Genomic DNA, 25,098 nt, shown 5'->3' with positions numbered 1-25,098 from the left:
TATGTTTCTAGCCTTTTATGTTATGGAAATAATCTCAAATCTAAACTGATTGCCAGTGTTGAGGGTTTCACTGATTTATCCTCAAGATCACAGGTAATTCACTGTCCTTACACACCTCTCTCCCTTGCAGCCTATCAGACTGGCCTGTGAGATTTTTATATCCCACAACCATGGGTCACTCAATTTTTGGGGGTTTGGGGTATGGTGGCCTAAAACAAGTTACAACTGTGAGGGTGGCTTCACTCAGGCTGTCTCTGGCCCACTGTGTTCTGTATCCTAGATAGTTGCCTGTGGCTGAGCTGGTTCCTGTGCTGAGGAACTAGTACAGCCTCTGGTCACAAAAGATGGACAGCTCAATAGTGTGAGAGGCAGCGTGGTGTATGGGGTGAAGTATGTGACTGAACGCAAGCGACTCCTGTGTTCTAATGACTCCATCTGTAGCATGGCCAGGTTACTTATTCTCTGCCTTAGCTTCCCCGCCCCACAGGGGGATCACACTGACTACCTCACTAGGGGTTGGGGCTGACTGATTAGTATATATTTGTAAGGTATTACTATATCTGAGCTAACATTAACTAGAATGCACCCAAAACCTTCTGGTGGATCGGGGTGGGCAAACTTTTTGGCCTAAGGACCACATCTGGGTGAGGAAATTGTATGCAGGGCCATGCATGTAGGGCTGGGGCAGGAGGTTGGGGTGTGGGAGGGGGTGCGGGGTGCAGGAAGGGGCTCAGGGAAAGGGGTTGGGGTGCAGGAGGAGGTGCGAAGTGTGGGAGGGGACTCAAGGCAGGGGGTTGGGGGTGGCGAAGGGGTGTGGCAGGGGGCTCAAGGCAGGGGGTTGGGGTGTGGGGTGCAGGAGGGGTTCAGGGTGTGGGCTTCGGCCTGGCACCGCTTACCTTGTGTGGCTCCAGGGTGGCAGTGGTGCGCTGCGGGGCTAAGGCAGGTTTCCTGCCTGCCCTGGCCCCACGCCGCTCCCAGAAGTGGCCAGCATGTCCGGCAGTGGCTCCTGGGGGTGGGGTGGGGCAGGTGGCTCTACTGCACACTGCCTTCGCCTGCATGTACCACCCCCGAAGCTCCCGTTGGCAGCATTTCCCCGTTCTCGGCCAATGAGAGCTGCAGGGGGTGATGCCTGCAGGCGAGGGCAGCGCACGGAGCCCTCTGCCCGCCCTCCCCTAGGGGCCGCAGTGCTGGCTGCTTCCAGGAGCAGTGTGGGGCCAGGGCAGGCAGGGAGCAATCCTTCGGGCCGGATTGAAAGCCCTGACAGGCTGGATCCGGCCCGTGGGCCGTAGTTTGCCCTCCCCTGTGGTGGATGGAACTTGGCAGCCCCCTTTGGAAAAAAGTCTAAGTGTTGCCACCTATGTAGACAGCCCAGCACTTGTCCTGGAGCACAGGAGGTTGCAGGCAAGCTGAAGATTTTCCTCCCCCTCTACTCAAACAAGGTCATTTAAATAGAAAGGGCAAAGAGTTGCCTTTCTGAGCCTCCCCACAGTTGTAAATCTGCTCCCATGTGGAGTGGGGTGTCCACAGGACAGCAGCTGGTTACGCTGCATATTGCCCTGGAAGCTTGTTTCATAGGATCATCCCAAAATCAAAGGGCAGGGGAATTGCCAACCCACCAAGAGATGAAATTCCAACACTGGTCACCTGTACTGAAAATGTACTGTGAGCCAAAATGGTACCACCCAAGTTACTAGCTGGAGCTGTAAAGGGAAGAGGTTTCAGAGTAGCAGCCGTGTTAGTCTGTATCCGCCAAAAGAAGAACAGGAGTACTTGTGGCACCTTAGAGACTAACAAATTTATTAGAGCATAAGCTTTCGTGGACTACAGCCCACTTCTTCGGATGCATATAGAATGGAACATATATTGAGGAGATATATATACACACATACAGAGAGCATAAACAGGTGGGAGTTGTCTTACCAACTCTGAGAGGCCAATTAATTAAGAGAAAAAAAACTTTTGAAGTGATAATCAAGCTAGCCCAGTACAGACAGTTTGATAAGAAGTGTGAGAATACTTACAAGGGGAGATAGATTCAATGTTTGTAATGGCTCAGCCATTCCCAGTCCTTATTCAAACCGGAGTTGATTGTGTCTAGTTTGCATATCAATTCTAGCTCAGCAGTCTCTCGTTGGAGTCTGTTTTTGAAGTTTTTCTGTTGTAATATAGCCACCCGCAGGTCTGTCACTGAATGACCAGACAGGTTAAAGTGTTCTCCCACTGGTTTTTGAGTATTTTGATTCCTGATGTCAGATTTGTGTCCATTAATTCTTTTGCGTAGAGACTGTCCGGTTTGGCCAATGTACATGGCAGAGGGGCATTGCTGGCACATGATGGCATATATCACATAGATAGATGTGCAGGTGAACGAGCCCCTGATGGGAAGAGGAGTCATTTTCCAGTTTTATCATATCTCTTATATGGATGTCCTTCATGACAGGATGCGTCATGGCAATCTGGTAAGAAGCATAGTGATAATTAGCATGTTTATGGTGGCCTTAATCGGAGGTTCATACTGCACTTTACCAACATTAATAATGTAACTTCACATCAGACCCTGGAGATAGGCAGGTGTTATACCCAGTTTACAGATGTGGAAATCAGGGCACAAAGATTAAGTGACTGGCCTAAGATTGCAGATAAAGTCAGGGGCAGAACCTGAGCTAGAACCTCAGGAGTTCTGATTGCTAATCCTGTATGCTAACCACTAGACCACATTTCCTATAAAGATATGAGAGAGGAGAAGTGCTGGACAACAGTTTGATAATGCTACTTCATGACAAAAAAAATCTCTGAGCCATGCCCATTGGAAAGGGAGTTCTAGTCTGGGGACAGGATCCAACAGCATCCTTATGTTCCACTGCTCTCTTTTCTCTCTTGCAGTCATTGTATGTAAGGCTCCAGTCCTGTTAGATGTCCCAAGTTAACCAAGGTCAGAGCTAGCTTATACTTAGATGGAAGCCCCCTCAAGAAGACCCAGGGTTCTGTTGCAATGGAACTGGTGTTTGTTTTTCTGTTGACTCCATACTGACCAAATGTCCTGTCATGGTGCTTGACAGTGCTGTGCTTCTCGTTTTTTAGAGGCGATACAAAATCAAGGCCCCCATCTACGTGTGGCCATTACAAATCTTATGAGATGTTTATGTAAGAGTTAACATTAATCCTTTTGTCTGTCAGATTCTAACCATGCTAATTATATTCTCCTCTGTAAACTATCTTTGCATTTTTAGTTAGATACAATACTGTTATTCACTTTCTGCCCTAAACTGTTATGTGAACTGTTAAACAGCTGCCAAATTCCACCCCAGAGGTGGCTGCATTTCATTGTTAAAGTGATTTTTCTAAACAGATTTTTGTGATTTGTTGCAATTAAAGACACTATAGGATCATTACCTAGTAATAGATGATACAGACACATTCTTTCAAACTGATTAATGAAGCTGAGGTCTAGAAGTATTAGAAAGGCATCACACTCAGTACTCAGGCGAAGAGCACATCTTGGATGATACCCCAGCAGACTTCTTTGGTCAATACCTGTGGGCCTTTCTAGGGAGGGGTATGTGTGGGGCGGGGGGAGGGAGAGAGGGAAAGGGAGAGAGTATGTGTGTGTGGTGGCGGGGAGAGAGGGAAATGAAAGAATAAAAACTAGGAAGAAAATAGAGAGAATTTCTCCCTCTAGTCCAGTGTCTTGTGATTGTCCTGATGAGCCATGTTGATGGGATTCAAATTCACTCTGAAGATGTGAATAGAGTGGGGGGAATAAAGGAAGAAGAAATTTTGGAGCGCACTGAAGTTTTGATATAAATCACAGGCCTCCTACCTATCTGTTTGGACAGAATGTAAATGCAAGTGTGTTTCCTGGTGATCGTCCAGGTGATAGCCTCTTTGGAATTCCATGGAACGGCCAACTGTCGGCGGGTAATAAATGATGGCTATAAAGGAAAGTGATCCCAGCCCTGATACAGCAAGAGGCATTTGTTTATATTCTTATAATATGTATCAGATTGAATAGAAATGATCACTTAAAATTGACAAATGGAGAGCAGAGAGATTTGGTGGGGATGCCAAAGCTCAGCCAGGACTGGTCTGGCTACAAACTTTTTTCAGCAAAGATTCTCCATGGAATCCATGCACCAAGCCAGATGGGGTTTGAAGTCATGGCTGGGGACATGGGGGCTCATACATAGTAATGATCCACATGTCTCTGAGAACTGCATGATGGCAGGACGGTTATTTTGTGGCTCATCAGAAAGAGTGCTGTGGAACTTGTCCTAGCTTTGGGGGGCTGCCATTTTGGGGGGAGGTGCATCATTCCCAGTAGCTTTATTTCCATTGGAGGGTGGCACTCCTGTCATGAAATTTTAGCTCTTGTTTTGAAATGGGCTTTCAGTAACGAAATCCCACCTTTGCCACTACTTCCTGGGCTCCCCTATAGTATTACAGAAATAACAAGAGGCATATTGTCTCCTCCATTCAGGGAGGGGATGGAAACTCAGTAGATCCCTGTTGGGGTTGGTGGAAGGGTTCCACCTCTATGGCATCATTACCCCCTGGACTAAAAGAACTGGGAGGGGATTCCACAAGTAGAAACATTTAGATTCCTTTAGATGGGGGAGCAGCCTGGGTAGGGAACTGTGGTCCAATGTCAAGAAACAGCTCTGATTGCATCTCAGAATATCAATACCTCCAGTGGCTCCTGAAAGCTTGGATGATCTCTCTCATTCCAGTCTCTTCTTCTCCACATGATCTTGCATATTATAGAGGTCCCAAAAATCCAGTTGAAATTAACTTCTGTTTTGTCTTCTGCCCCCCTGCTTGCTTGATACCCTGCTGGAATGTCATATAATGCTTACAGACTGGCACAAGAATGTCAGTCCCAAAGAACCTCTCTCAGTATTATAAATGGAGATGTTTATAGTCCTCTGGGTTGAAATACCTATGGGGACATTCCGGGAATGGGCATAAATCACTTCCTATCCTGTTAGGGAGTGCGGCCTGCTTTCTTAACACTCGTCTCTCTCAGGAGGTGTCCAGGTAGATAACGACTCAGAGCTCCAGCTGAGGGCAGCTCAGCTTGCTCCAGCAGGAGGCACTGTAGGGAACAGGGTAAGAGTGCTGACTGTGGGGGAGCTCCCAGCTACTGCAGTCCTAGTCTTTTCGAGCAGGAGGCGCTATAGGGAATGTGGTAGAAGTGCTGGTTCTCGCTGAGGTCCCACTACACCAATCGCAGGAGCAGGCTCTGTAGGAAATGATGCACTGTGTGCCCCTATACCCATATCCTCATGCCAGCCCATCTCTGCACTGAGTCAGAGACTCATTCACTCTCAGCTGCCCTACAGTGGATTATATTGGAGTGTGAGGAATGGGGCCAAAAGGGAGTCTGGTGGGAGAAAGATGAGGAGGATGTGAGAGAGCAGGTTGAGAACCATGAGAGCTAGGTACGGAAGAGGAAAGAGGGAGCCAACTAAAGAAGAAAAGAGAGAAAGAATGAGCAGAAAAGTAATCATGTAATGGGGTATACTGGCCCTTTAACACTAGAGGGGGCCAGAGACTCCCTTGCAGGAACGTTGGAATAAATAGAGGCCCTGGAAATGGCCTGGTAGCAGGAAGAGAAGAAGTGGTCTTGGGGGATTAGTAGTTGGATGGGGAAAACCAAGACACTGTCCCTTTAAGGGCCTTGGACCAGGAGCCCTGTTGGTTAGGGCAGGGCTCCCCTCTCTCCCAACTAATGGGGGGAAGCTCTGACGGAGGGCAGTACAGTATATATGTTGTCTTCTCCCTCAGAACAGGGACCGCACTGACAGGGAGAATGCAGCCAGTGCCCCAGCTAGGAACAACAGGACTGGCAGCTCCACGAAGATCCGTCTGAGGCAGAATAAGAGCTCCGTGTGCAGCAGAAGAGCCAGAGATGAGTATGAAGTTCTGTGTTGCTGAAATGGACTTTACATTTGGGACACTGAGGACTATTTTGAACTGATTTTGATGGTTAACCCAGCCCCAGGCTGTTGGTGGTGGTAGTCTCGGAGAGTCTGTGGGAAGCTTCTAAGGGTCCCCAAAGAGGGTGAACAGAGGGTGCTGCAGAGGCACTTCTGGCCATGGGGGGGTGCTCAGTAAACAGCAACAGAACAAAAGAACAAAGAGGGGAAAAGGGAAGGAGAGAGTACAGGTCTGTCTCATCTTACGCTGGGGTTACGTTCCGCAGTCAGCGCCTAAAGCAAAAATCGCGTATAGTCAAAATTACATCGAGTGTAATGGCGGGCGGAATCACCCGCACTACAGAAACAGTATTTAAATTGTTATTTTTCTCTTTTTTTTTGTTTTTGTTTTTGCCGACCGCGTAAAGCTGATATCGCACATGTTAAATGCGCCTAAGATGCGACAGACCTCTAGAATATTAGAAAGCCTGGAAGGACGAGGCTAAAGGCAGGAAATAAGCCAGAGCTTAGACAAGAAGGATATTCCAAAAACCCTGAGCCAGCAGATGCAAGTAGGAAATACAGCAAAGGGAACCTAGCATGGGTGAGTACTGTCTATTCCCACCTGGCCTCTCGCAATCATGTGGCTCAGGTTTTATATTGAAAGGAGGCCTGGGGAGTAAAAGGTGGTGGCTATTTGGCTGAATTGTGGACTCCATTTTCTCTCTCCTTTCCAGCTCCCTGAACACTTCCATGCCCTTTTTTGAGGAGCAGGAGTCCTGTCTTTTACCATGAAAATCTGGTCACCCTGTACAGGGGATTGTTCTCTGCAGTGTTTTCCTACCATGCTTGGGTTCTGCAGTAATGGCAACCCAGGAGGGTACTTCCATGCATTTCTATGCTGCAGCCAACAGGCTGGGACTGTAATGAGAGAGGACTGGAGCTTTGTGTGACAGAAATCAGACAGTACTCTTTTCAGCTGATATGATCAAGTAGATCTGGAATAGGGGACATGGACAAAGCTTTTCTATTGGCTGTCAGTGACTATGTCATTAGTACCCTATAAATCCACCAATCCTTTTTGTAGAAGGTGGAAAATCCAGTTCCATAGTGATTAAACGCTCCAATCCCTGCTTGGCCGGAGGATTGTTACATTTTTATGTTGCTTGAAATAATCCTTCCCTCTTGTGCCATCTAGTCTCCCTACCCTGAATTATGTAAAACTAATAATATAGACAGTGCATTTTTTAAGCTGTTAGTGGAAAAACTCTTGCCCCATAAACTGAAAAAGTGGAGTAGAACTTCAAAGCCATAAGCTACTAGCTATTTCCTCAGCTCTGAGGTGTGGTGACTGGGGTGCAATACTCTTCTGTTCACAGCAAATCACCCCCACCCTGTCGGTATATGATTCATTGTATCCTTGAAGGTATGTATTACATCCCTCACTTGAGAATACTTCTGTGTTGTGGCACTGGCTCCACCAGCCTGTTGAGCTTCAGCAGTTATAGCAGCAGCTGTATTACAGAGAATAATTATTTAATAAGCATTATTTAACTATTTAATAAGCATCACACAAAGTACACAGTGCTCTGCAAAACACAGAAACTACATAATCCCTGCCCTGTGTTGTCTACAATCTAATATAGACAAGACAAAGCACAGCACAACAGTTCAGGTAAGGGTAAGTATGAAGAGCAGAGATAAAGGTAGGTGTTCAGATACCACAGAGATGTTAGTATAAACCGTTCAGACTCTATTAAATAGAGATCATTGATAAATAAGGCAGGAAGGGTTTTTCTGTCAGACGCTGCGTCCTTCAGAATTTGCAAACTGTATTACAGTTTGTGGGTGTGGCTCGTCTGTTCATTTTAAGAAAAAGATCCCTAGTCTACATAGCTCTGTGAGATCCATTTGTGGAATGAATCCCCAAAGAGTTTGTAAATAAAGAATAAAGGAACAGGACACAATTCTGTGCCCCCAAACGCACACAGAGCACATTTCTGTCTTGATGCAGAGATGTTAATACCCCCGGGCCTCTTTCTGAAAAGGCTGTGTCAGTTTGTGCCAACCTTCATCTACAAAACTTTGCCTTGACTATAAAATTACTGGTTTACAGCTCCCTGATGCCTGTGAGAGCACACGAGTCTAATCCTGCTGCACAGCACTGGAAAAGCAGCAACACTTTTATTCTGGATCAGTGTCATCTGCACGTTGTGGGCAGTGGGGGAAATCTCAGGGTCTTTTTGAGATAAACAGGAAAATAGGGACATCTGTGACTATTTTCTTGTCTGGTACCATCCATGGTAAGTTTAGCTAGATGTTTAGAAATTCCTCTCGCTCTGCAGCTGGACCCCATGTAGCATCAGTCTCTGTCTTTGGTTGGCAATAGCAGGATGTCCTCTTGCAGATCAGAAAGGTGCATATGTCAAAATGAAGAGAGTCAACTGAACTGATCAGGGAGGTGGAGACATGGACTTATGAGGAGAGATTTAAAGAGCTAAATATGTTTAGGAGATGGCATAAAGGTCTGCAAGTGTAAAGATGAAGGAACAAAGGAAACTATTTTGGGTGGTCCCTGGAGTTATAATTAAGAGTAATGGAAAAATTTTATGTTGAAAATCAGAAGAGCCTTAGTAATAGGTCTCACTATTAGCTGGGGAATAGTCTCCCAAGGGTAATGGTGTGAGCCGCATTGCTTGGGACATTTTAAAACTCATCTGGAAAAGCACTAGAAAACGTATGGTAGGGAACAATCCAGCATTGGACAAGGGGTGGGCTGGAATGACCTCTTCCAATTGATCTTTTTCATGTGCAGATATGAAAACCTGTTCTACCTGTACATGTCCATAATATTCAAGAAAGGACATGGCAATTTTTTGACGCTGTGCAGAGGCTTGGAATGTTGAACGTAGTCCCGGTAGCAATGGATTAGTGCGCAGAGTGCCTCCAAAGGTGCATGACAATGCCATTCATCACATTATTTTTATAGGTAATGTGGTAGTACTTGGGCAGGATCATTGAGGGCACCATTGTGTTGTACAAACACACTGGAAGACATAATGCATGCCCCAAGGAGCTTACAATGGCCCTGCAGTTTATTATGTGGTTATCGCCCATATCGCCAATACTTCCAGAAATGGAGACTCAAACCAAAGCCTGGAAAAACAATATTAAGCAGATTTCATCTTGATAATAGGAGTGCCAAAAACACACTGAAAGTAGCTTTCTATGATAAAAATATGCAACATGATTACAGCCCTACATACCTCGGTGTGAAACTTGACTGGACCCTCACCTTCCATAATCACCTTGAGAAGGTAGCTGCAAAGATAAAAACGAGAGCCAACATAATTCAGAAACTAGCAGGTACAACCTGGAGTGCATTGGCTTCAGTGTTGCGAACATCTGCAATGGCACTTGTATATTTGGTGGCTGAATATTGTGCTCTGGTATGAAGCAGATGCTGCCACACACGACTTGTTGACAACCAACTGAATACAGAGATGTGGTGTATCACCAGAACCCTTCAGTCGACTCCAACACCATGGCTATCTGTTCTGTCTAACATCGCTCCCCGAGTGATATACTGAACTGCTGCGACACTCAGCGACGCTCAGCGAATCCAGGAAAACAGGTGTCTTCCTATCCACCAAGACCTCAACAATGGCCCCCCCAACACCTTAAGTCAAGGTTTCTCAAACTGGGTTTCTCGGGGTCGCGAGGTCATTATTTGGGGGGTCGCGAGCTGTCAACCTCCACCCCAAACCCTGCTTGCCTCCAGCATTTATTATGGTGTTAAATATATTAAACAGTGTGTTTAATTTATTGGGGGGAGGGGTCACATTCAGAGGCTTGCGATGTGAAAGGGGTCACCAGTAAAAAAGTTTGAGACCCACTGCCTTAAGTCCTGCAAGCCTTTCTGGGAACATTTGCTTAGCCTCATGCAATCGGGCTATGATCAGAAGGAGGTTTGGAAAGCAGATTGGGCTAAAAAATAGGCACCTTGTTCTGGAGCCCATGCAGAAGGTTCCTGAGTTCACCCTTCCTTGGTCATCTTGGTCAACTCTGAAGCAAATCCGAACTATGGTAGATACAGACATCTAATGCACAAATGGAAAATCAAGGACTCCCCAGCGTACCAGTGTGGCTCCCCACAATAAACTATCAAACATATTACCACCTACTACCCAATCTATAAATATGAAGGAGGCATCACTATAGTAAATTCTGCTACTCCTGATGTAGCCACTTGGCTGGATCAACTTCAGGTGAAATTGGTAGCTGTGCTCTACACCAGCCATACGAAAGAAGCAGCCCATATGTGTGGTGAGGAAGCACTATATAATTTTATAGCATACTATTTAAAAAACAAACAGGATGAGCACCAAATCTCAGTATCCTAGAATTGAATGCCTTTGTCCTGGCCATTTCCCCCCATACCCACTGCTTTTGTTAGCTATGGATGCCTGTGTGACAGGGTACTGCCTGCTGGTCAGAACTCCCTGCCACATGGCATGGCCTTTTAAGAGATTGGGAGTGGTCTGATACCCACGGTCTGAGAAAATAGGGAAGGGGTCCTGGCAAGAAGTAGTATTTAGAAGGCATCCTGTTACTGAATCTGTAAGGGGCTGGGTCCAGGAGCCTTGCAGCACGTGGGGCAGGGCTCCCTTCTCACCCAGCCAATACGGGATACGCTGGAAGAGTTGGCCTCCATCATCTCACACCAGGGCAGATGCCTGTAGGTACTGCAGGGAGCAAGAAGGCTCCTGCAGGGCCCTGAGTTAGTGGGAAAAGACTGCAGCAGGGGTTTGTCTGCTGAACCCTCCCAGCCTCAGGCTGGAGGGACTGATTGGGAAAAGGGCCAGCTCGAGGAGCTGACTGAGGCTCTACAGCTTTCCTAATGTACAAATCCAACTCCAAGGAAGAGAGCAAAGCAGCTCCTGTCTTAAGGAGAGGGACAGTGGGATTGTATGAGGTACAGCCCAGCTCCAGGAGGAGGGCTGCAACCTCCTGAACAGGGGAGGAAACTGATCATGATTCTTGCATGGACCTAGAGTGGTCATAAACTGGAGCAGTTAAATAAGTGAATGAGTGAATAAACCAGTCCCTGCAAAGAGGGCTTAAGCTAATCTGGTCTGGGTAATTTTCTGAAAAGACCCAAGGGACACTGAGTGCAATATCCCTGCAGAGCCATGATAGACCACAAGGGGAGAGGAACATGCTCTCTGAAAGGCTGATCCCTTAAACCAGTGTTTCCCAAACTTGGGATGCCGCTTGTGTAGGGAAAGCCCCTGACGGGACGGGACGGTTTGCTTACCTGCCCCGTCCGCAAGTTCGGCTGATCGCAGCTCCCACTGGCTGCGGTTTGCTGCTCCAGGCCAATGGGAGCTGCTGGAAGCGGCGGCCAGTACGTCCCTCGGCCTGCTGGTAAACAAACCAGCCCAGCCCGCCAGGGGCTTTCCCTATACAAGCGGTGTCCCAAGTTTGTGAAACACTACCTTAAACCCTTGACGTGCGGAGCTGACTTAAATGGAAGCTCTGTGTGAGATTGTCTTTGTCTTGTATCTATTTGCAAGGCACCATCCACATGTGTGGCATTACAGAAATAACAAATAATATCGGCTGCTGTACTTCCTTTGGCCTGGACACAAGACATGCTGACAATGGGCTTTGGTAAGGACTGATTTTTCTTAAGCAGTCGGGAGCTGTACCTAACGTTCCTAATAGAACGTGTGCTGTGGTTGTTAAACAAGTGCAGTGTCTGTGGGGAAAATGTGACAGAAAACAAATACCGAAGTAGTAAAAGCAATGGAGTGGGTGTCAGGAGATAGGGGTTGTATTCCTGGTGCTGCCACTGACTTTTGTGTGACTTTGGCAAATAATTTAATGTATTTGTGCCTCAGTTTCCCCACCTGTAAAATGAAGATACTGTTACTTACTGTCCTTACTAAAGCACTTTAAGATTTTTTTTATGAGATGCACTATAAGCGCTGAGTTGTTATTAATAAATATGAGTAGTCTTGATCACAGAGAGAAACACAGAACACCTACTCACTGACTTCTATGTTTTTGTCATTTCTTATTGTTCAGTTTTTCAAACCATCCTCATTGAAGTGTTCAGAGGCAAAACTCCACCCAGTGTTGAGTCTTACAAACCCCTATCAGTTCTCATGAACTTATCTAGTAAATGTTTTTATTTTTATATTTTTCTTACCTATGCTACACTGACCTAGTCTTGCTCTCTAGTTCTGCCCTAGAGCACTGGTATATGACCACAGCTTCTAGCATTAAGTATTAACGTACTTTGTTTTCTACAGCTTTCGGCAGCTCTTTCTCGCTAACTATTAAGTAGCTTTCATTGTTGTGCTACACTCACTTCGTTATCGCCATACTGATTTATACCTGCCTCTGGAGATTTCCATTACTTGCATCTGAAGAAGTGAGGTTCTTACCCACGGAAGCTTATGCTCCCAATACTTCTGTTAGTCTTAAAGGTGCCACAGGACCCTCTGTTACTCTCTACAGCTTCACTGTACCCGCTGAGTATGAAGCTGATGGTTTGTTTTTACTTTTAACCCTTTTCCAGTCATTGAAGTTGAAAGTTTAAGTTGCTGTGTTTATTGGGAATATTATGCTTTTATTCACAGGATATATCTGTGCTATAAGAAATTTCTAAACTGAAGAGAACTTAGTTATAAAGCTGGTGACAGCATGTTACATTGGGCTGCAGCACTCAATCCCTTCAGCATCCTGTATTGTTACTGGCATAGCATTGAGAACTGTAGAGAGATGTATAACTATGAGCTTTGTTGATCCGATCTCTACTACTTGGCTATTCACACAGCGACAAGTGAACTCCCAAAGTTCTGTCCCTACCATGTGCTTGGCCGTAGTGTAAAAACCTGGTGTGGGATGTCTGGGGGCAGAATTCTCTATTTTGGATGTTCAGGGATTGGGTCAGGACTCAGGGGGGAACAGCCTGTTCCACTATCCCTCCACAGATCTGCTTGGATGTGAGGATGATTGGGGAGGAATTCTGTGACCACCACAAGGAGGGGTTGAAAAAGACCAAACTAGTGCAGTGTACAGAGGATGCAAGCAGAGAAAACTCTGAGCGTAAGTATGAGCTGGTATTGTGGCTCAGTGCTCTGATATCTTGTGCCTCAGCAGCTTAACTCTTTGTTCTCTGGGCCCACAGTTAACATCCCAGTTTGCGCTCTTACATGTAAGGGGAGGAAGACAGGCTCCCACTTGTCTCTAGGGCATCATTCTGAATCTGGCTCCAGTTTGATTATGATCAAAAGTTGTTACCGTCTGATAACAGGTTGAGGAAATCTTGGTCCAGTTCCTAGTGGGTAAATATCTAAATTCAATCCTTGGCTTCCCCAGTGAAACTGTTAAGGAGGCCAGTCACAAGAGTTTGAATGAGCCATAAAAATCAAACTCCTCTCTTACCTGTGGAGGGGGTCCTTCTTCAGCCCTGCCCTATTACTCCGGCAAAGCAGTGGCGGGAAACCATGAATTGCCATTTTCTATGCTATCCCTGGTGAATCCTCCATCTCATTTCCAGTCTTAACTGAAAAGACACTTGTCTTCCTTCCATATACCTCCTAACTTCTGATTCAGGTACTATTTAATACTAGCGATTGGCAGTGCACCCTTTAAAAGGCTGCCGCTAACAATGTTGGTGCCGGTAGCATACTTGCTCACCGTTTTCTTGGTTAAAATACACTTAACTGATGACCTAGATGCCTTTTAGTGCCATAAAGGTCAAAGTTTAAATATTGGTTTTTGTGTGTGTGTGTGTGTTTACATGGCAATCCCCAAAGTATGAGCTGATTAGGATTCAAGGCTGTAGCTCTGATGGGCACCTGAATGTTTAACATCCAAAACTAAAGTCTGGTGATGTTTTGGTGAACTTGGCTAGTAAATTCAAAATCCATCTTTCAAACAGGATCAGGAGGGAGCGTAGTGAATTACCAGTCTGGTCTGAAGCCTGTTTGTTCCAAAAGATCCCTCTGTGTAGTGAGTTAGTTCAGAACAGGAGATCTCTGGTTCAGGGTGGAAATTCATAGAGGGAAGTTGTCCTAAATCTATAAATAAAGAACCGTTAATTGTCCTTTTGACAAATGTGGCCATGAAAGTGTGAATGAGTTTACCCTGCTTTTGCTCCAGATGTTGACAAGGGGAACTGACTTGTCCTTTAACCAAGACTTTGCTATACATTATACCAGGGGAGCCCAAACTTTGGCCACCCAAAGGCAGATCCCTGGCATCTTGCTAAGAGCCTAATAGCCATGGAAGCTTCATAAAATGCAACAGGTTGTAGCCACCTCTCTTTCGCACCAAGGTGTGGGTGGCCCCTGGAGATAACAGGACTTGGCCTGGCTGCTCATTCAACATGGAGTGTTGCATGTTCAGATCTGTAGGTCTCACATCTATATTAGAGATGAGGGAACCACTGGGCTGCATTGCAGAAGCTCGTGGGCTGTGTTTGGTTTGTGGACCATGCTTTGGCTACCCACGCTATATAATGTCTCATTTTCCAAGCCTAAGACTATAACTAATTGTGGGTCCTCCACCAACTCTCATTGGATCCAGCCTCAGTTTTCTGATGAGTTGCTGCTGCCTAGACAGGTAGCTACTTAAATTGGCCCCAGCTGTATGAAGCAGCTGACAGCTATTAAAAAAATGATCTTGGGTCTCTCGATTCTCCCACTTTCTACATTTCCTATCCACTCCCTTTTGAGGTTTCCTTATTTTAACTTCTTAGGAATCTTTCTTTCCAGGTTTTCCATTTACTATGTATCTTTTCTCTCTCTCCTTTTTTCTTTTAAAGGAAAACCCTGTCTTTTGTTCTTCCTCTTCTTCGTTGGCTTCCTTCGTCTTCTCCCCCCTTCCCACTGTCTCTCGTTTCTCCCCTTTGTAGGTACCTAGTAGCCAGGAAAAAGGGGTGGATACCTGGGCCTGCAGCTTTGGCATGAAGTCACCTCCAGAAGCACATGCCAAACACTTCTGGAATCAGCCAAAAGGACTGCAACAAAAACAATAGAGCTGGCGTCATCTCCACTCTTCACTCCCCCAGGGCTCTCTGTGATGCATTTATTCACTGTTGTTAACAAGGATGGTGCCCCGAACTCCCGCCATGGTGCTTGGAAAATGTCCCCCTGTGATGTTAGGATTTTATCTCACTCCGGAGTTCTTCCCTCTGGCTGTCTCCGACCATCATGCTTGTGTCATAACTATAAAGGGAAGGGTAACAGCTCTCCTGTGTACAGTACTACAAAATCCTTCCTGGCCAGAGACTCCAAAATCCTTTTACCTGTAAAGGTTAAGAAGCTCGGGTAACCTGGCTGACATCTGACCCAAAGGACCAATAAGGGGACAAGATACTTTCAAATCTTGGTGGGGGGAAGGCTTTTGTTTGTGCTCTTTGTTTGGGAAGCTGTTCGCTCTTGGGACTGAGAGGGACCAGACATCGATCCAGGTTCTCCAAATCTTTCTGAACAAGTCTCTCATATTTCAAACTTGTAAGTAAACAGCCAGGCAAGGAGTGTTAGTTTATCTTTGTTTTCTCAACTTGTAAATGTACCTTTTGCTAGAGTGTTTATCTCTGTTTGCTGTACTTGGAACCTAAGGCTAGAGGGGGGTCCTCTGAGCTCCTTAAGTTTGATTACCCTCTAAAGTTATTTTTCCATCCTGATTTTACAGAGATGATTTTTACATTTTTCTTTAATTAAAAGCCTTATTTTAAAGAACCTGATTGATTTTCCTTGTGTTTAGATCCAAGGGGGTTGGATCTTGAACCACCAGGAGTTGGTGGGAGGAAGGAGGGGGGATGGTTAATTTCTCCTTGTTTTAAGATCCAAGGGGTTTGGATCTTGATCCATCAGGAGTTGGTGGGAGGAAGGAGGGGGGATGGTTAATTTCTCCTTGTTTTAAGATCCAAGGGGTTTGGATCTGTATTCACCAGGGAATTGGTAAAGAGTCTCTCAAGGCTACCCAGGGAAGGGAATTAGCTTTGGGAGTGGTGGCAGCAGACCAGATCTAAGCTGGTAGTTAAGCTTAGAAGTTTTCATGCAGGCCCCTACATTTGTACCCTAAAGTTCAGAGTGGGGAAGCAGCCTTGACAGCTTGTATTCTCAGTTTTGTATTCTCTAGCCTAGAAAGCTGCCTCTTTGTTATTGTGGAAGTCTGGAATGTCACCATTTCCTCCCTCCAGCAAGGTTCCACATGTGGGTGACCAATTCTGGCCAGGAAAAACTGGCCACAACTCCCTTTGGAGCTCATCAAAGCGGCTGCTAGCCTAGCTGAAGGGGGCTGCTGCAGAGTGGTGGGAGACAGACCACCCACCTCAGCTCTGCTTGCAAGGCTGAACGTATTGTTTCTGCAGCACAGCCAGCCCCATGTGGGAAGGGCACATGCTCCCAGGTTCCCATGGGGGGTGGGGGGACTACAGCCCAATGTATTGCCACCCAGGAATGGTTTTTAATGGCAAGTTAACACTTTGTCCCTACCCAATATCTTTCATTCAAGGATCCCAGAGCACTTTACAAAAACTGGTGAATTAAGCCTGCCTACACCCTGTGTGAAGTGGGTTGGTATCTTTACCCATACTTTAGGGGATGGGGAAACTGAGGCATAGACATGAAGTGACCAGGGTCACATAATGAATCAGTGGCAGAGTCAGGGTTAGAACTTGGCAGTCTTAGCTCTTACCAATAAACCTTATCCATCACAGGGGTGGAATGTAACCCCTGTGTCCGGACTGTCTCTGACTGCAACTACTAGACTACATTCCCTCTCTTTCTCTTTTCCTTCACTAATGATCCTCCCACCTTCCTTTCTTCTTCATTACTTTCCTTTCCACTCTTGCTCTTCCTCCTCCCCCTACCAATGAGCTCTAGAAGGAAGGAGATGATAATGCAGTAAGTCAGGGTGGGAAACTCCCCTCAACCATTCCTTCTCCTCCCCCCTCCTGTCCATACAAGATTGATAATGAAACCGATACCTTTCACCGGCGTAATTTTCATATTTAATGAGCGTGACTCAGAAACTATTACATTAATTAGTCAAATCCCACAAACCGTTAATGGTGCACACGGTAATTAATATCGTATTCAATTAAAAGCTGACCCGTTTCAGGTGCCTTCCCCTGGTTTGGGGGGCTCTTTGGAGACGGCGTATGTTACAGTGCCTGAGGCCAAGCCTTTTATTTTTTTTCCAGCAGTGGGTGAGGGAGGTATTCGTCTTTTCCGTCTTGCTTCTGTAGTTTTTTCTCCACGAACATATGCTGGGTTCTTTCCCCCCGTCTCTGAACGTGGCGGTTCTCGCTATACAGACAACCTGCTTTCTGTGATTTATGGGTTAGCCCAGCGCGGGGCTCACAGACTGGAAAATTTCCAGTTTACACAAGAATTCCCTGAAAAATGAGCTTGGTTAATTTATTTCTTTCATTAACGAGTTCGAACTGTGAGATAATCTTTCTGAAACCTGCCCCCTCCCCTACATGAACCCTGACAAGCTCAAGGCCCCCCTACCCGACTCCCAGCAGATACTCAGATTGACTCCTCAACTAGCTGCAAACAAAGCCACGCGGATGAAACTCACTTTCAAAACTTCTGCAAAGGGTGATATTCTCATTGCTTGTGAGAGTGGTTCCCGGCCACAGGCTCACATCCCAGGGCTGGTAGTCTAGGTTCCCTCTCTAACAGATCTGCTCCCATTGAAGACACTGGGATTGTGGCCTTTGACTTCAAGAATAACAGAGTTAGACCTTTGTGCTGGGCCTCTGTGTCACAGCTGCCCACTTCCCATTCAGCTGTGTGTTTTCAATGGCTGCTCTGTACCCCAGTCTCTGAAAAGCTGTCTGGTGGGTTAGGGTCATACAGGTCAACAGGAGACAGTAGGTCAGGGATGGGCAAACTTTTTGGGCCGAGAGCCACATCTGGGTGGGGAAATTGTATGCAGGGCCGGTGTTGGGGTGCGGGAGGGAGTGCGGTGTGCAGGAAGGGGCTCAGGGCAAGGGATTGGGGCAGAGGAGGGGTGCAGGGTATATGAGGGAGTTCAGGGAAGGGGGTTGGGGTGCAGAGTGCAGGAGGGGGCTCAGAGAGGGGGTGCAGGAGGGGTGTGGATTGCGGGAGGGGGCTCAGGGCAGGGGGTTGGGGTGCACAGGGGTGCAGGGTGCAGCAGGGAACTCAGGGCAGGGAGTTGGGGGGCAGGGTGCAGGAGGGGTTCACACTCCAGCCCGGTGCCGCTTACCTAAAGCGGCTCCGGGGTGGCAGCGGTGTGTACCGGGACCAGGGCAGGCTCCCTGCATGCCTGCCCTGTCCCCGGCCCCACGCCGCTCCAGGAAGCACTGCGGCCCCTGGGGAGGGCGGAGGGCTCTGCGTGCGCTGCCCTTGCCGCGCCTCCAGGTACCTCCCCCGAAGCTCCCATTCTCTGCAGTTCCCCGTTCCTGGCCAATGGGAGCTGCTGGGGGGTGGTGCCTGGAGGCAAGGGCAACGCATAGAGCCCTCTGCCCCCCCGCCCGGGGGCCGCAGGGATGTTGGGCCGGCCGCTTCTGAGAGCGGCGTGGGGCCCACGGCACCATAGGGGGCAATCCTGCGGGCCGAATCCATAGCCCTGAGGGGCCGGATCCGGCCCGTAGTTTGCCTACCCCTGCAGTAGGCCCTAGCTGCTATCACTGTGATCTTTGTTTATTGAACTGATCCAGTTGGTAGGTGGTTTGGGAGCTGCTGGTTACAGTGACCTCACGGTCATTAGTTCTCTGCTTGAAATCCCTTTGTTTCGGTTCAGGCCATTACTCCTGAATAACTTCTTCTCTCGATCCTTTCAGAACTATCCTGGCCTCAGGTTTTTAGAGTCTTTGCTTCCTCTCTCCCATGCTGAACAGTTTTGGGATATGCTGTCTAATTTCTTGAGCATTTTTGGCGCCTTTCTTTGGACTCTCTCCAGTATTCCTATGTGCCTGCTGTAGGCAGGGGCCAGAACTGAGCACAAGACTCCTATGCACTCTCCCTAAGGCTGAACAAAGAGAAATGATCACTTCCTCTGTCTCACAAAGGATAGCCCTATAGATAACATCCCAAAAATAGCACTGGTAATAGCATCACACTGCTCATGCCTGTTTAATTTGGTATCTGCTCTGACCCATAAGTCCTTCTCTGGATCACTGCTCTCTAACCAGCTCCCTCTTGGCTTCTCTCTCTGTGTGGTATTATTCCCCCCAAGTGTATTGCCACCATTTATCCATATTAAGTCTCTTTGGAACAGAACAAAGATCCTGTTGTCATGTATATATCCTAATATAACAAAGAACCAGGAATGGAAAATACAAAAAATGTTGATGCAATTGTTTCTAAATATAATATTTTCTAAGTTTTCCAGGAGGGGTTGGCTGGCCTTTAGGGAAACGTGTAATATTTTCAATGACAGCAGCACAAATACCTTGTAATTACCCTTTAGTAAACTTTGTAATTTAATAGGACTTACTGATGAGGACTCTGTATCTACAACCATTAGGTGCCTGCAGGTTACTGAGTAGTAGGTCCAGTAATTTCCATGTGCAATACGCTGACCTGCCCTCTGGTTCAGAAGAAATGATCATGCATTTACACTCTATTTGTGTGGTGCTTGTCATATCTAGATGGTATGATTACATGGTATTATTAGACTGTAAATTAGCTCTTCAAGGCAGGGACAGTATCCTCTCTTGTTTCTTTTACAGAGCACAAAGTTAACAAATAATCATAATATGTCGTCAACATAGAAAGTGTATCTGGCCACTGATTAGTGTGTGCAATATCATTAAATAGCTGGAAGTTACCAGCTGAGTAAAATGTTACCAGCCCCTTCAAACTGCTTATGCCAGGGGAGTAATGAAGGCATCAAGTTGGTAGAATGAGGGTGACTATACAAATAAATTAAGGTAAGGACACTGGGGGAATGAAACCTCTGAGCACGCCCAGTGTGAACTAAGGCCACCCACTCCCCGTCCCCCTCCTATAACTTTCAGCCCAGTGATTAGTGCACTCACCTGGGAAGTGGGAGACCCAGATTTGATTTCCCCCTCTGAAGCAGTTATTTCTTATGAGGTGTGGCAGCATTTCTGTCCTGGCTATCTAGCCCTAAGCTTGATCGTAATGGCAGTTCTCATCTGCATAAGCAAGTTATCGCACCTAGGTTCTGCATCTAGAACCTCAATTGTCATTTGGGCACTGCCAACTTTATGATTTTAGGATAAAAATCTCTATAACAGCCCTCCCCGTGGCCTGACTATTGCTCTCCTTGCAGAGATGGTACTGTTGCTTAGTAGTTTGTATAACCATTATACCAGGGGCTCCAATCAGGCTTAGGCCTGTGCAAAAATATAGTCCTTTCCCTTTAAAAGGTGGTAGGTGCTTAAAAATGTCTTGGATAGACCTATGTTCTTCTCTCCTAGCCTCCTAATTGTTAAGTCCCATTGCCTTGTCATCTTTTTGCTTTGTAGTCATTGTCTTTTGTGGCTTTAGGCTGTTTTTGTACCTGCATTTATTGACTCTTAACTGGCCGGGTGTAAACTAGAATTTCAGAGTTACAAACACCTCAGGAATGGAGGTTGTTCATAACTGTGAACAAAACATAATGGTTGTTCTTTCAAAGTTTATAACTGAACGTTGTCTTAATACAGCTTTGAAACTTTACTGTGCAGAAGAAAAATGCTGCTTTCCATTTATTCTTTTAGTTGTTTACTGTATTCACTTTTTTGTTTTTTTGGGGGGGGGAGGAGGGGTCCTTTGTCTCTGCTGCCTGATTGCATTCTTCCGGTTCCAAATGAGGTGTGTGGTTGACTGGTCAGTTCGTAACTCCGGTGTTTGTAGCACTGAGGTTCCAATGTATTTTATTTCTTTTGCAGTGTGAGTGCTCCTAAGAGATGCATCTTTCCTCTCTGGCTGGTGGCTCTGCCCACAGGAGAAGAGATATTTTTACTGCTGTGGCAACATCCATCCATGCCCATGTTAGCTGTGCGCAGCCAGGTGGAGGTTCACTGACATAATTTGGTCTGTAAACCTGCCCATACATACACTTGCACGTACACACACTCATGTCCATACTGACAGGCACATAAATATAAATACTTCTGCTGAAATCTGGCCTTATATAATCACAAGGAGGCTGCATCTCAAGCTATATGTGAAGTGAATCCTGACTCCAGTGTCAGGGTGTTTCTTACAGATCGACCCTACAGCAAAAGGGTTTTAACTAAATGGCCCCACATACTTTTGCCCTACCTATTTTCCCTCTGCCAGTAGCTGTGTGCCTGCCTGCTTGTACACACAGCTCTCTTGACTTCTTCCCAGAATACTACTCATCACTCATGTGGCTTACAAACCCTTGCCTTCCCTGCCCTCCATCAGTACTTCTAGCCCTGTCTGTGCACACAGACCCCTTGCTCTCACACATTGCCTGGCTGAATCAGTAATTCTGCTTCTTGGCTGATGCCCAATTTTTCACTGATACAATGCATGCTGGTATCTTCTACCTGCTAATACTTTGGTTAGTGTCAGGAGACTATGCGTTATTCTTTGATGTGATCCATCCCTTGCTATTTTAGACCTTGACACCCCCTCCCCACCAGAAGCTCAGTTGATACACCTCAATCCTGACCTACAGCAATCCCTGCTATTTCACTACTGCACCTTCGTTGGGTGCTATCCTGTCAGACTGTTGTGAGGTTTTGTGTCTAGAACGAAAACCACCAAGCTCTCATCTCTTGTGCGATGGGGCCAGGATTTGAACACTGATGTGAAGAAGTGAGCAGTCACTATACTAACCCACTGTGCCATCCACACCGTGTAGCATTTGCTCTTACATATACTTGATGTGTCTTATTCTGTTGCACTATGCTAATGTCATAAACCAGGGCTTCTGATGATACCAAAACTCCCGTGGCCCAGGGCCTGGCTGGGTTGTTTCCATCTGGAGGAGATACTGATGGTCAGTTATTTCTTTGATTAAATCCTGTTTGTGTGCATGCTTTGTAAAAATAGCGTCCTGTTTCCCTGAACACAACAGGAACAAACAGGAGGCAGTTTCCCTATTCAAAAATCTAAGCCTATTTTCCAGCCAGTTCTGTGCCCCAAGGATATCTGTCTTTGCTTCCTCTGAGGGTCATGCTACCCATGTTTCTCTGGCTTTCTGGTTCCTTTCTGCTTCTGACCTGTAGACGGACTCAGTCTCATCAATCAATGCCCCACCTGTTGCATTTTCAATCAGTCCCAGGGAAATCCCTTTTATTCTTCTTCAGGTGGTATTTGCTCAGGCCTTCTCATGTGGCCTGCACCTTGGATAGTGGTTTCAGTTGTTTCCTCTGTCTTAATCCATAAAGAAGCTTAATTGTTCTTACATTTAGCCTGAATGAAAGGGCCTAGCATGCCCATCAGCATCAGTGACATCTGTGATTGCCCATAGATCAAAGACCTGCTTGATGGCAGCTACCAACATCCTCTAGCACAACAACACAGTATATTCTTGAGGAGTTGATTTTAAAGGTTGTAAAAATTCTTGTGCTAGTCTAGATGCGGCTAATCTTGAGGCCTCCTTTAATCCATGGGAGTTTGCCTAAGTATCTCAGAGTTTGGCTCACTGGAAATAGGAACCACTACAGAAGGCAAGGCACATGCCTACTCTGCTGCTCATGATGCTGGGGAGCCACTTGCAGGGGTAGATGCTTTCCAAGCACAGGGCAAGCAGTCCTGAACTTTGTGTGTGCATCTCTCCCCAGCACAGGGAGAGAATCCAACAATATTTCACCCAAATGAGAAATGTTATTGTGCAGTTTAAAGCCACGCAGCGCCTGGTTTTGTCTTTATTTATGCCTTTCTATTTCCTTCTCTGCTGACATGGGTGCACATGCCGGGAAGCACTGAAGGACATAATTGGCGTTGTGAAAAATTATTGGGAAGCCAGGACGTTCCCTTGCAGTGATCCCCCCCCCTTCTCTTTCCCATCTGTCACCATCTAATGTGACAAAGTTTTTATCGGGCATCGAGGCAGAGGAGATTAAAAGTAAATACTGCAATCAGGAAGCAGCTGGGGGGAAAATGTAACACATTTCACACTAAGCTGAACAGCTCATCAACTTAGCCTTATATATCTACGGTGGGAGGGAGCGAGGGAGGAAAGGCTGCAGGGGGATGGGGAAGTTCAGCATGCTTCTCCACGCTGGAAAGCTGGAGGGGATTGTGGTTTCCTATGTACGCAAGGCTCCCACTTTCGGACATTTGTTTTGCTTGGGGAGGAAGAAACCCCAGAGCAGTGTCTTCCTTTTTGTGTAATAAGGTCCTGTCAAGCAGTTTGTTTGCAGGCCCTGATCTGTGTATTCACGTTTGTGCTCTAGGCTTCCCCTCCCTGCTTTAGAGATTATCCTCTGTGCTGGTGTAACTTTTGAGTGGGCTAGAGTTCACTTCATTTCCTGTCTCTAGTGCCTTAAAAAACACCCTCAACTCCCAGAGCAGCTGGAGATCCAGAGTTCAGTCTCTAAGGATTTTCAGCAAGGATTGCACAGGGTCAACCTCCCCACATTCAAGTCCCAAAAGGAACTAAAGAAATTAATGTAATTAAATAACTTTGTTTCTTTATCATAAGATTTTATAATCTAATTTTAAGCATAACATGGCTATTTTATAATACAGACATTACCTTCACAGTTATGTATAAACATAAAGAAAAAACATTAAAATAAAAAAGTGAACAGTTCAGTCCCCACAGAAATACAGTGAGAAGAAACAGAAAGTTCCCAAAAGCTTAGATTTTGTTCACCTAAGTCTCAGTTAGAGTCTTTGATCACCAAATCTATACAGCCTGCTGAGTCTAAAACAGGGGTTGGCAACCTTTCAGAAGTGGTGTGCTGAGTCTTCATTTATTCACTCTAATATAAAGTTTTGCGTGCCAGTAATACATTTTAACGTTTTTAGAAGGTCTCTTTCTATAAGTCTACAATATATAACTAAACTATTGTTGTATGTAAAGTAAATAAGGTTTATAAAATGTTTAAGAAGCTTCATTTAAAATTAAATTAAAACGCAGAGCCCCCTGGACCGGTGGCCAGGACCCGGGAAGCGTGAATGCCACTGAAAATCAGCTTGCGTGCCGCCTTCGGGTCTAAAACAACCTGGTCTAAAACAACATCTTCCCTCCACCTGCTTGTAGGAATCTTCAGTTGGAATCCATGCAGACTCTTCGTCTGCTGAAATCACTGCTAGCCAGTCAGCTAACTGATCAACAAACCACGCAGTTAAGTGTATAGATTTAAAGAAAACCCTGTTACAAGAAAATACAAAACTGAGAATAGCAAAATATAAATGACTCTTTCCCCATTACTGCATTTAAAGAAAAGTTGGTGAATCAGACTCGTTGAGACAATTTAACTAGAACAGTTTGGCTAAAATCAAAACAACATTCAAATCATACAATTAAAATAGAAGTTGTTATTTTCCTCTCCCAATTTCCCCTTGCTATAATTAGCATTGCCCGTGCTTCCCTGTTAGAGGGTTAACAATATCACTAACCTGCTGCAAAATGCTTCAGAGTTAGGGATAACAGCCTGGTTTCTGTTCCTGGGCTCAGCTTCTCTCAACTCACACAGGGCACATGGCCTTCTGCAAAGCAGCCGTCCTGCCTGCTTGCCCTCATGGAGTCTGACTCCAGCAACAGAGAACCTATTGGAGCATACCCAAAACTACCACACCCAATTCCAGAAGCTTCTGGCTGTGGAGTGCTTAATCTGCCTAGCAACAATGACCCAGACGCAACTCACTCCTATCTCCCACCATGGGTCTCTTAAAGAGATATCTCCCTATTAGGCACATGGGTTACACTGGGACTCAGTCGTGCCCAGTTTGGGGCAGGCAATCTAGCACACCAGGGTGCCAGGAAGAGGATAGGGCAGGGCAGGGTGTGCCCTGTGCACACTGTGGCAAGAGCCAATAGGCCAGAGTGGGGAACCAGACCAGACCCATAGGATAGTGTGGGGTGAATGTCGGTCAGGCTTCTTCTGCACCATTTCCCCCTCCAGAGCCTCCCACCCTTGGGGGCAGAACTGGGCCCTCACCCCTCACATGCCCCCTCATTAAATGACACTGCAGCCCCTGGATTTTGTGCTATGCTACTGCCCGCCTCCCACTCAGCTGGGAAGGCTCTA

At 46.3% G+C, this 25,098-nt stretch overlaps 2 long non-coding RNA genes across 5 annotated transcripts in view; one reads left to right on the top strand and one right to left on the bottom strand.

Annotated features, from left to right (window-relative positions):
• Positions 1-1,704: 1,704 nt before the first annotated feature.
• Positions 1,705-24,665, bottom strand: LOC112059056 (uncharacterized). 4 transcript variants are annotated; one of them, XR_010601128.1, is made up of 5 exons: positions 24,467-24,665; positions 9,918-17,337; positions 9,182-9,236; positions 4,685-7,429; positions 1,705-2,456 (listed from the first exon to the last, which is right to left on the bottom strand). It is a non-coding gene; the product is annotated as an uncharacterized LOC112059056 (long non-coding RNA). The 4 variants fall into 4 exon arrangements; XR_010601127.1 differs by lacking the exon at positions 9,918-17,337; XR_002888264.3 differs by lacking the exon at positions 9,918-17,337 and having other exon boundaries at positions 4,685-4,830.
• The window catches only part of LOC112059059 (uncharacterized), a 112,955-nt gene continuing 94,238 nt past the window's right edge, over positions 6,382-25,098 (top strand). The window contains exon 1 of the long non-coding RNA XR_010601124.1: positions 6,382-6,519. This is a non-coding gene — a long non-coding RNA (uncharacterized LOC112059059). The remainder of the gene's footprint in view (positions 6,520-25,098) is intronic.

This window comes from Chrysemys picta, chromosome 4 (genome assembly GCF_011386835.1).
Source record: "Chrysemys picta bellii isolate R12L10 chromosome 4, ASM1138683v2, whole genome shotgun sequence".
Lineage (NCBI taxonomy): Eukaryota > Metazoa > Chordata > Testudines > Emydidae > Chrysemys > Chrysemys picta.
Note: the sequence above shows the minus strand (reverse complement) of the source record. Positions and strands in the feature narration are given on the sequence as shown.